The sequence below is a fragment of the Amblyomma mixtum genome, chromosome 4, assembly GCF_055824585.1.
Source record: "Amblyomma mixtum isolate Tamu chromosome 4, ASM5582458v1, whole genome shotgun sequence".
Classification (NCBI taxonomy): Eukaryota; Metazoa; Arthropoda; class Arachnida; order Ixodida; family Ixodidae; genus Amblyomma; species Amblyomma mixtum.
Genome location: NC_143015.1, coordinates 66,918,580 through 66,930,337, shown reverse-complemented (window position 1 = coordinate 66,930,337; position 11,758 = coordinate 66,918,580). Strand labels below are relative to the sequence as shown.

At 53.2% G+C, this 11,758-nt stretch overlaps 1 protein-coding gene across 3 annotated transcripts in view; it reads right to left on the bottom strand.

Annotated features, from left to right (window-relative positions):
- LOC149346727 (uncharacterized) overlaps positions 1-11,254 on the bottom strand; it is a 44,724-nt gene extending 33,470 nt beyond the window's left edge. Inside the window, exons 1-2 of one of the 3 annotated variants that reach the window (XM_089586653.1) lie at positions 9,985-11,254; positions 2,585-2,704 (exon numbers count right to left, since the gene is read on the bottom strand). The gene's annotated coding sequence lies outside the window, so the exon portion shown is untranslated. The remainder of the gene's footprint in view (positions 1-2,584; positions 2,705-9,984) is intronic. The other 2 variants (XM_089586654.1, XM_089586655.1) reach the window with 2 other exon arrangements.
- Positions 11,255-11,758: the final 504 nt, after the last annotated feature.

The following is an 11,758-nucleotide window of genomic DNA, read 5'->3' as shown; positions in this document are numbered from 1 at the left end:
AGCCCTGGACTAGGGGAACCAACCCGGAAGAGAAGATGGAAGACTCCATCTTAAGCCGCAAAAACAACTGTAAAATAGAGAAAATAAACGTTTTCCACCCCCATCACCAGCACCACTGCCCTGCGATGGGAGATTCTCCCAGCGGTTGGCTTTGTGCGGCACAGGTTGTTCTGGCTCTGCCCGAGCAACCTAACATTGATATAACTACAAGCCGCCACGGTGGGCACTTTGCCCACTATCCGGTGGGCAGGTTGTGACGACGCCACAAGGTCACGTGACCTGGGTAGCCATCTGCCTCATTGGTTGCTCTCTGGGTGCCACCTGCCAGAGCCAGGCCTGTGATTGTTCCCTCACAACGCCGACCACGGATTTTCTTGTGAACGGGCTGTCGCGTTACAATCCTCACCGCCGACCAATCGCGATGCACGCCCCGGCTCCTGTGGGCGGTTGAGCGTCGTGCAGTTCCTCTGTGGACGCTATGTGTAAGTGCGCGCCTGTCTTGGCGCGAAGGGAAGAACATGGTTTATTGGGGTTTAACGTCCCAAAGCGACTCAGGCTATGAGGGACGCCGTAGTGAAGGGCACCGGATAATTCCGACCATCGTACATCGCACAGTACACGGGCCTCTAGGATTTCTCCTCCAAAGAAATTCAACCGCCACGGCCTGGATCGAACCCGCGTCTTTCGGGTCAGCAGCCGAGCACCATAACCACTGAGCCACCGCGGCGGCCCTAGATGAGACGCCGCATAAAGGAAGGTCGGTTAGCGCCGTGAGCATAACACGCGGCGAACGTCGAGGGCACCTCCGCGAGACCGGGACCGCTCCCCCCCCGCTCTAAGAGTATCTGGGAGTGCATGAATCACGCGCATACTTGAGAGCAGCACCCTCACGAAACCACTGTTGAACTTTTTTTTCAATGCATTCATTGCTTTCACAAATGTTCATGCGCTCACTGCCTTCCTTCTAAACCAATGTAACAAGTGCGCGTTTCAATAAACTTAGCTGGAGTTAGCACCTGTACGCCCTGTCTTTATGTGTGGTCGTCTGAAAAAGTAACGCTGAATTAATTTTATAGTAACGAGTATCTGGCTGTCGCTACATATGGACTTGCGCATGTACCGGTTTTTTTTTTTTATGGTATGATGCTGAACCCTCTGGAAGGTGCAGCTGAATAAGTATAGCCCTTCGAAGTAGCCCGAAAATTTGTTATGGGGGGGGGGGGGGGGGGGCTCGTTGTTGCGCGGCCTTCGCATGGAATTTGTGGAGGGATCATACGCAAAAATAATAACTGCATTGCCACTGCATTGCCATTGTGTATTAGATAACGTTACGCACTGTCTAGACAAGTGAAATATGCATTTTTCTAAATAAAAGAATGTATTCGTATGTCTCACAAATCTTGGCAGACATAACTGATAGCAATTCTTCCATGTTATTGCGTATTTAATAAGTAAAGAAAACATCACATGAATTCTAGAACTATATCAGTCCGAAACCAGCAAAGAAGTGCACGCCGCTGATATGAAAAACGTAAAGGCCGTGAATGTAAAGGCCATGAAATTAGCAAGTAGAAAACAAATGTTTTAATGAATCGTTGTCGTTCAAGAACCTTTACATTTTTGTACACATGCAACGGCCAGGGAAAAATCTCAATGACGCTGTCCTTTGTTCCAATGTACTGCGCAGCAACAGTTGGCACCAGTCATGTATTGCGAGTAATTGCACCGAAATTTTAGTCCAAACAGCGAGCGCATGTGTAAACGAAGAGTTCTGCAAAATATACATTAGAAGTGCGAAGATAAAATGGATAATATTCTCTTCTGTCGCATGACGGCACAAATGAATCACCACAACCCTTCGTCTCATCCGACCTAGCTGCGTGCTTTGTCAACTTGTCTGACACTGTGTTAATTTGGCTTGTCTCGTTGTATGGTCCGATGTACGAGATTAAAAAAGTCAATGCACCTTTGGCGTCAAAAGTTTATAAGAATAATAAATTAATTGAAGTTCCCTATTTGAAAATCTAAAGCACGACTTTTGAAATCTAAGTGCGGCTTTCGCGTCAAAAGATTATGGGAACTTTATACCCATTAAGTTTCGGAATTGAAATGCGTGGCTCCGTAGACTCTGCGGCCATCGCGAGATTCCGCGGCAAGCCCTCTTGCCATCGATAGGCCCTTGAAAGTTTGTGCTAGGATGGAGCTCATTGCGTAATGTGAATCCAGGTGCATGAGCGTTGCCACGAAATCTAACCCTAGTTAGCAATGTTCGCGACAAAATGTATTTTCTAGTCTGAAAAAGACATTGCAGGTGACAAAATCCAGGACTTCCGGCGCCGGCGGTTGTTTTGGTCAGCGGTACGTGACAGTTCGAAAAAATTCCGGGAGTGGGGGGGTGGGGGGGCTTATGGGGCTTCAGCCCCCCCCCCCCCCCCCCCTCCCTCTGGCTACGTCCCTGCTCCGAGGAGGGGTTACAATGGGAGACCGTGAATCGGGTAACTGCACTCAGCTCCTTTGAAATGGGATGGAGAATAAATTTAAAACGCGCGCTCATGCAGACACACATGCTGCTGCTGCTACGTACTAGCGGGTGACTACGTCGGGCGACGTCCAATGGCTCTCGACGTAGAGGAAAGGCCGACCCTGTTTACATGCTGGCCACTTCGTTGGCGCTCACTGTACCCGCGCACATGGTGGCGCCATCCTACGTGGCAGAAAGTTCGTTATCAGCGTGGTGTGATTCGCAATGTGCCACACAAGATGTATTTTTGCACTTGCCACAGAAACAGACGCTGAAATGTCCGGCATCAAATAGAAATGCTACCATGAAATCACGTCGACAATGACTGCTTCGCCTCTGCTCATCTTCGTCGTCACCACACGCAATCATCACCGCTCACAGCACGCTCCACAAGCGCGACCTTCCACGGTGGCTCAGGGGTAAGGGAGCTGGCGTGCTCAACCATCGCCTTTCCATGTAGTGGTGGCGAAAACCTTCATTTGGAACGGACGGGAGGTATGTTTGGATCAGCCCAAAAGGGACTGATTCTTACAAGCACTAGGTGGAGGTCCCTAGTTTGGGACCACAGTGCGGTGGCCGCCACCCTGGAGCGATCGACTAATGCTTGTTGGGCCTGTAAGTCGTGGCAGCCGAGCAGGATCGCCGCCTTTACAGAAGATGCGATGGCACAACCAGTGGCTCGTCATCATGTGGGCCTGCCCTATCACCCATTTCCCTTATCAGGTGCAATGGGAGACCACGCTGCGGCTCGGCTCGTCCAACGGGCTGACTGTGTCGCCGAGGCAATAAGCTCTTTGCCATCCGGCGAAGTTGACCTGCGTTGTGAGGGACTCCCCCCCCCCCCCCCTTCGGCTAGTGAAGTCTGTCTGTCTGTGCTGGTGGCATGCGCTGGGACTCTTAAATTTTCTTCTTAGTCCCAAAATTTCTGTCTATGACATGGCTGAGCCGGAGGACTCGGATTCTATCCCGTCCGAGGCGGCAGCGTTTCTATGGAGGCGAAACGCAAGACACCTTCAGCTCAGCGAGTCCAGCTTGCGCCGCGGCGGTCGAATTTCGATGGAGGCGAAATTCTAGAGGCCCGTGTACTGTGCGATGTCAGTGCACGATAAAGAACCCCAGGTGGTCGGAAGTTCCGGAGCCCTTCACTACGGCGTCCCTCATAGCCTGAGTCGCTTTGGGACGTTAAAACCCCAGAAACCATTAACCAAAGCAGTCTAGCTTGTCATTGCCGATCCTCGGACTGTCTGCAAAATTTTCGTGTCGTGGGCATATCTGGCGGAGTGAGAAACATCTCTGCGCAGAATAAGACGAGGTATAGTTGAGTGGGCGCCCTCATTCCAGAAGCTGATTGGCCTTTGTCGCCGCTCTTGCTCGGTTGACCAGCCAAAACTGGTCTTCCGGGTGTGAGCTGGACAGCACCGCCTCCCAGTTTTCACCTGTTGGGTTGTGGACTGCTTAGCTGTGGGCCGGCAAAGTCTACGTAATACACGTGTTGCTGGTGACCAACGCTTCCGCGCGCGCAAGTTTGGGGGGGAGGGGTCGGACCCGGAGGCCGCATCTCCAGGGCTCTGGCACTTTCTCCCTTTCCTCAATGTGGTAGTCGTGTTTGGTGTGTAGCCGGTCCTACAGGCGGCGACCGGACGTGGCCTGTGCAAGACGCGTGTATTGGTTGACCAGGTGGGCTCCGTGATGTGTTGGAATATAAGGGCCAGATTGTCTGATTGGGAGTAGGCAGTATGCGCCGGGCAAGCGGGCAAGCCCATCACAGCCCATAGTTCCGACAGGCCCCTCGCGAGTAGGTGATGATGTGTTCCGACTTGAGATCAGCGAGCGATGATTACCAACTGGAAGTCATCCACCGGAGTCATCAAGCGGGCACATGGAATCCTGCCTGCAAGCAGCGGCGACCCTAGTCGACGACTACGCGGCCTACTGCGGGCTCCAGTGCGCCCCAGCTAAATCAGAATTTATGCATGTACCTCCCTCCCCCCAGGAAACAACTCCACTGCGCATCAGTCTCCCCTCAGGGCTGATCCGGGAGGCCAAGGAGATCCGCGTCCTTGGCCTCTTCATACACCTCCAACGCAGGCCTAGTCAACACCACCCTGGCCAAACTTCGCACGGTGAGAGACCAGGTGGGCCGCATGGTCCGCCGGGTCTCCAACAAGCTGGGCAGATTACGAAGCAAGTATGCACTGTGGCTTGCCCATGCTTTCGTAACGAGTAGAATCCTCTACTCAACCCCCTACTTGCACCTGTGCAAACACGATGATGACCAACTGGAGGTCATCCACTGGAAAGTCATCAAGCGAGCTCTCGATCTCCCGGTCGCCACTTCCAACCAGACTTCTGGCCTTGGGCGTGGTGAACACATTCCGGGAGCTTCGAGAAGCCCACTTAGTCAACCAATACACGCGTCTTGCACAGAGCACGTCCGGTCGCCGCCTCTTGGACCGGCTACACAACAAACATGACTACCACATTGAGGAAAGGGAGAGTGCCGGACCCTGGAGGACCCTGGAGACGCGCCCTCCGGGTCCGACCCCTTCCCTGCAACATGTCCAGAGAAGACCATAGCGGTCGTCGCCAGGCGCGCGCGGAAGCGTTGGCGCGATACTATGGTAACCAAGAACATGTGTATTACGTGGACGTTGCCGGCCCACACCACGGGGGGTGGCACACGGCCGCAGTCGTACACAACACAAGCACAGTTAACGGGCTCAATTTCAAAGCCTACAGCGCAACACACGCGGAGGAGATTGCCTTTGCTCTGGCTTTCACTACTCCCAAGTCGAAGCACATCATCACCGACTCGCGAGGGGCCTGTCGGAACTATGAGTTGGGCTGGGCTCCCCCGCTTGCCTGGCGCATACTAGAATATAGCTGCCGATGCGAAGATTCAACTCCACTTAACCTGATCTGGGCCCCCGGTCACCAGGGGCTCCAGGGAAACGAACAGGCCGATCAGGACGCCCGCACACTCTCTCCCCGTCTTTGGAAGCCTACTCTCAATCAGACAATCTGGCCCTTACATTCAAACACATCACCGATTACTACAAGGAGGAGCACCGGCGCTACCCGGCCCCTTGTAAGGGATTGGATCGCGCTGACGAGGGCCTCCTCATCAAAATTCTCACTAACACTGTCTGACACCTTCCTCATGGTTTGGGCGTGTCAGTCAAACCCATCTATCCCCCCCAACCCAGGGACGCGCTACGGCTCGCCCATGCCTTCGTGACCAGCCGGATCCTCTACGCCGTGCCGTACCTACGCACCACCAAACAACAAGACGAGCGCATTGACGCCATCATCAGGAAGGCAACAAAGCGAGCACTGGACCTCCCGGTGGCTACCTCCAACGCCAAACTGAAGGCGTTAGGAGTGGTAAACTCCTATCAGGAGTTGCGGGAGGCCCACCTCGTGAACCAATATACGCAGCTATCGCAGACGGTTCCTGGGCGCCGCCTGCTAAACCGCTTACACATCCAACACACATGCATACCAGAGGGGACGGAGAACATCCCGGTGCTGTGGCGCCACATGCTCTTGGTCGCTCCGCTCCCGCGGAACATGGACATGGCTTCACATGAAGGCAGACGACAAGCGCGGGTTCGCACGCTTGAGAGGCAATATGGCTACAAAGAGGGCGTCTATTACGTGGACATCACAGGGCCGTCGCCCACGGGATTCTTCACGGCTGCCGTAGTCCACCGGGGATTGAATGTCGATGGGCTATCTTTTCGGGCCCCAAATTCAACACGAGCGGAGGAAGTCGCAATAGCTCTCGCTGCCGCCGATCCAAAATCGAGAACAGTTATCACAGACTCTCGCCGGGCCTGTGAACATTATCTTGCAGGCGAAATATCCCCTCTTGCCTCCCAAATTCTAAGACGCGCTCCGGCCGATCCAACTCGCACAAAAGTGATCTGGGCTCCTGGCCACAAGGGTCTACGAGGCAATGAGGCCGCTGATGCGGCCGCCCGAGCGCTCACACACCGGGCTCCTCATCCTAGCTATCATGGCTCAGAAGCTCATAAACCGCTTCTGCGGTTCCGCGAAATCCTAATTTATTATTGCGACAGCCACCGTCTCTACCCGACACCTGCCAAGGGGCTGAGTAAGGCGGAGGAGCGAACTCTGCGGCGCCTGCAGACATGAACCCTTCTCTGTCCTGCCATAGCAAAACACTTCGATCCGAATACAGATGGGCGCTGCCCGCACTGTGGAGAGATCTGCGATATCTTTCACATGGTGTGCGCATGTACTCAGAATCCTCACCTTCCCCCTTCCCCCACCCCCACCCGAGAGGCATGGGAGACTGCCCTGCTCAACTGCTCCACACTGGAGTCTCAAAGGGCTCTAGTAAAGCGGGCGCGAGACGGGGCCTCGTCGTGCGGTGTCCCGGACTAAGGGTACCGACCATGTAGCAGGGTTTTTTGACCCTCAAACTCTGCATAATAAAGTTTTTCACCACCACCATTACCACAGAGGACTGGGAGGCATAAAAATTGTTTTTTGAGGGAAGGAAATGGCGCAGTCTCGCATATCTCAGCGGACACCTGAACCGCGCCGTAAGGGAAGGGAGGAAGGTGGGAGTGAAAGAAGAAAGAGAGAAAGAGGTGCAGTAGTGGAGGTCTCCGGAACAATTTCGTCCACCTGGGGATCTTTAACGTGCACTGACATCGCACAGCACACGGACGCTTCTTGCATTTCGGCTCCATCGAAACGCGGCCGCCGCGGTCGGGTTCGAACCCGGGTACTCCGGCTCGGTAGACGAGCGCCTTACCACTGAGCCATCGCGGCGGGTGAATCCCTGCTCGGCTGTCACGACCTAATGACCCAAAAGATTGGTTCAAGGACGCAGCGGCGTTGCTTGCCAATGGGGCACCGGAATAGGGGCTCCACCCAGTATCGTAAGGGGAAAGGGCCAATAGGGCCCTACCCCAATCACCTCTCTGTAAAAATTTAATAGACGATAAATGTTTTTCACTACCGCCACCAACATATCACCGCAATTACTACAAGGGTTCATTCCATCCCACCTCCCTTCCCTTACTGCGTGGTTCGGATGTCCACCGAGATATGTGACAGATACTGCGCCATTTCCTTTTCTCAACAAATAAAAACCATTTTATTTAGCACCGGCGCTACCCGGCCCCTTGTAGGGGACTGGATCGCGCTGACGAGCGTCGCCTTATCAAAATTATGTCAAAATCCTCGCCACCACCGTAGGGAGAACGCTACATGGTGGTTCAAGTAAGCGGACGCGCGTCGCATCGGCTCCGCAAATTTTGACCAAATTCGACCGGACCAAATCATTCTCGCCACCGGATTTTAAGGCGAAAGCCTTTAATGGCTCATGCTCGCAGAGTCCATCCGTGTGCTGGAATCGTGCCAACTGTGGCCTCTCGACGCAGCGGAGCAACCTCCTTTCCTTTCATATTTCCTTTCCTCAAATTCATTTTCTTCATTACGGCCCCATTTTCTGTCTATTTCACCCCCACTTCCTCTACAAACGAATGTCCACCGAGATATGCGAGACAGTTCCTATTTCCTTTCCTCAAATGCAATTTTCATTTTCTTCACTGCGGGCCCTTTTTGTCTTTCTTCTTTCACTCCCACTGCCTCCCTTCCTGTACGATGTGGTTCGGGTGTTCACCGCGACAGTTGCTAGGCAACGGCTCATACGGCCGCATCAACAACACAACAGCGCGATTCAGGCGTCCACTGACCCAGGGAGCCAGTTCGCGCACTTCTTTGGTTAAAATGATCGGAGTGTAAACCGTCAACGCCAACGCCAATAACACAATGAACGCCGAACGGGCAATGGCGACGCCGCGAAGCAGGCTCAAAAAAGCTGCGCTCTCAAACACTACAATCAAAAAAGCGACCGCAGCCGCCAATGACAATAAAAACCGCACTTACGGGAAGCCCGCCACGCGCCAAGCGGTTCGGGGAAGCGGAAGTGAGTTGACCACAAGGCTTTCGCCTTTAGAATTTCCAAAGTGTCTTCAGTATTTCTTTTTATGAACGAAAAGATATCAAGTGCTATTATCCCCTGGATACGAATTTCAAGCGGTAGGACCAGTTTTTGGCTTTCTACCAGAAAGCTACAAAGCGGGCGCCGGCCCACTAACCCTGACGGGGCACCCAGCTCGACATCGGGAAAGCATGGGTTACTAGGCCTATCGACGACGCCAACGCCTAGCATCGACGCCGCTTCGAACACGGACTATATGACGGGGCCCAGCCAAGCCAAGAGTGCGTCGAGAAATCGGAACTGCTGAAAGTCTGGATAGGCAAGCAAAGCCTGACTGTCCTAACCAATGAGGACCTGAAACTCAAGGTCTACAGTCCTACGGCGGTCCTATAGAACAGAATTCATGCAAAGGCACGTTTACCCTACAGAAAATGCCAAGGTACGCAACTTTGCCCAACTAGAAAACCAGACATCAATGCGCTCAAAAGTACAGCCCTTTGAGCAGCGTATTCTTCACTGCACTCTTCAACGCTCCACATGACGCACGCGGAAGGTAGCAGTGATGACAAGGTTGGCCAGTCATCGAGTTACATCAAGGGAGAGTTGGGAGAACGCGCTGTGCAGACACTGGAATCGGCCTAACCGAAATTCTGGCGACCTGTTCGTACGATTCAAGACCTGATGAATTTCACTAAAGGCGAAGATACTCGTTCTGACCATTTCACGCACTCTATTTTGGCGGCACAGGAGTGGAAGCTAAGCGCAGTGGTCACGTGGGAAGGCGCACCTGCCAGAGCGCATGCGCAGCAGTACACAGTCATTTTTCTTCTCTATTCTACATGCCTGTGACTTTTAAGCATGAAATGCTTTTAGCCCCCGTTGTCGGCAGTGTGGTGACGTCACGCCGAGACCGAGAGCCATCATTCGGGCACTGAAATCGAGTCATCCGGGCACTGAAATCGAGTCATCCGGGCACTGAAATCGAGTCATCCGGGCACTGAAATCGAGTCATCCGGGCACTGAAATCGAGTCATCCGGGCACTGAAATCGAGTCATCCGGGCACTGAAATGGAGTCATCCGGGCACTGAAATCGAGTCATCCGGGCACTGAAATCGAGTCATCCGGGCACTGAAATCGAGTCATCCGGGCACTGAAATCGAGTCATCCGGGCACTGAAATCGAGTCATCCGGGCACTGAAATCGAGTCATCCGGGCACTGAATTCCAGTCATCCGGGCTCTGAAACGAGAACATCCGGGCACCGTACGAGACTTAACGAGATTTAACGAGACTCTCTAAGCCCTCCTACGCGACCGGCATGCAAGCAACGGTTGGTCTCCAAACGAGTCACAAAAAATAACTGCTGCCAGTGCCTTCTCAATGTTTATCAAGATATCAGTCGCGCTGTGCGTTTGATAATGCACCGAATTATAATTTCCGATTTCTAATAACGCCTGCAAAAAGCACATAAATGCCACGTTACACTTCGTTGTCATACGTGATCCGGGGGAGAAGCGCTGCGTTCAAAGGGCAAGGCATCGCGCCGAACGGGTGGTGGCGTTCCTCCCTTGCTTTACGGTGCGGTTCGGGTGTCCACCGAGATGACATTAGGCCCGTAAACATTTCATGCTTACTCTACTCTCGGTTACGGGAGAGGCAGAGATTTTTTTAAGCATGAAATGCTTTTAGCTCCCGTTGTCGGCAGTGTGGTGACGTCACGCCGAGACCGAGAGCCATCATCCGGGCACTGAAATCCACTCATCCGGGCACTGAATTCCAGTCATCCGGGCACTGAAATCCACTCATCCGGGCACTGAAATCCACTCATCCGGGCACTGAATTCCAGTCATCCGGGCACTGAAATCCACTCATCCGGGCACTGAATTCCAGTGATCCGGGCACTGAATTCCAGTCATCCGGGCTCTGAAACGAGAACATCCGGGCACCGTACGAGACTTAACGAGATTTAACGAGACTCTCTAAGCCCTCCTACGCGACCGGCATGCAAGCGCCGGTTGGTCTCCAAATGAGACAAAAAATAACTGCTGCCAGTGCCTTCTCAATGTTTATCAAGATATCAGTGGAGCTGTGGGTTTGATAATGCACGGAATTATAATTTCCGATTTCTAATAACGCGTGCAAAAAGCACATAAATGCCACGTTACACTTCGTTGTCATACGTGATCCGGGGGAGAAGCGCTGCGTTCAAAGGGCAAGGCATCGCGCCGAACGGGTGGTGGCGTTCCTCCCTTCCTTTACGGTGCGGTACGAGTGTCCACCGAGATGGCAGAGAATTACTGCGCCATTTCCTTTCCTCAAAAAACCAAATGGCAAGGCATCGCGCTGAACGGGTGGTGGCGTTCCTCCCTTCCTGTACGGTGCGGTTCGGGTGTCCACCGAGATGACATTAGGCCCGTAAACATTTCATGCTTACTCTACTCTCGGTTACGGGAGAGGCAGAGATTTTTTTAAGCATGAAATGCTTTTAGCTCCCGTTGTCGGCAGTGTGGTGACGTCACGCCGAGACCGAGAGCCATCATCCGGGCACTGAAATCCACTCATCCGGGCACTGAATTCCAGTCATCCGGGCACTGAAATCCACTCATCCGGGCACTGAAATCCACTCATCCGGGCACTGAATTCCAGTCATCCGGGCACTGAAATCCACTCATCCGGGCACTGAATTCCAGTGATCCGGGCACTGAATTCCAGTCATCCGGGCTCTGAAACGAGAACATCCGGGCACCGTACGAGACTTAACGAGATTTAACGAGACTCTCTAAGCCCTCCTACGCGACCGGCATGCAAGCGCCGGTTGGTCTCCAAATAAGACAAAAAATAACTGCTGCCAGTGCCTTCTCAATGTTTATCAAGATATCAGTGGAGCTGTGGGTTTGATAATGCACGGAATTATAATTTCCGATTTCTAATAACGCGTGCAAAAAGCACATAAATGCCACGTTACACTTCGTTGTCATACGTGATCCGGGGGAGAAGCGCTGCGTTCAAAGGGCAAGGCATCGCGCCGAACGGGTGGTGGCGTTCCTCCCTTCCTTTACGGTGCGGTACGAGTGTCCACCGAGATGGCAGAGAATTACTGCGCCATTTCCTTTCCTCAAAAAACCTTGCGTTCAAATGGCAAGGCATCGCGCTGAACGGGTGGTGGCGTTCCTCCCTTCCTGTACGGTGCGGTTCGGGTGTCCACCGAGATGACATTAGGCCCGTAAACATTTCATGCTTACTCTACTCTCGGTTAC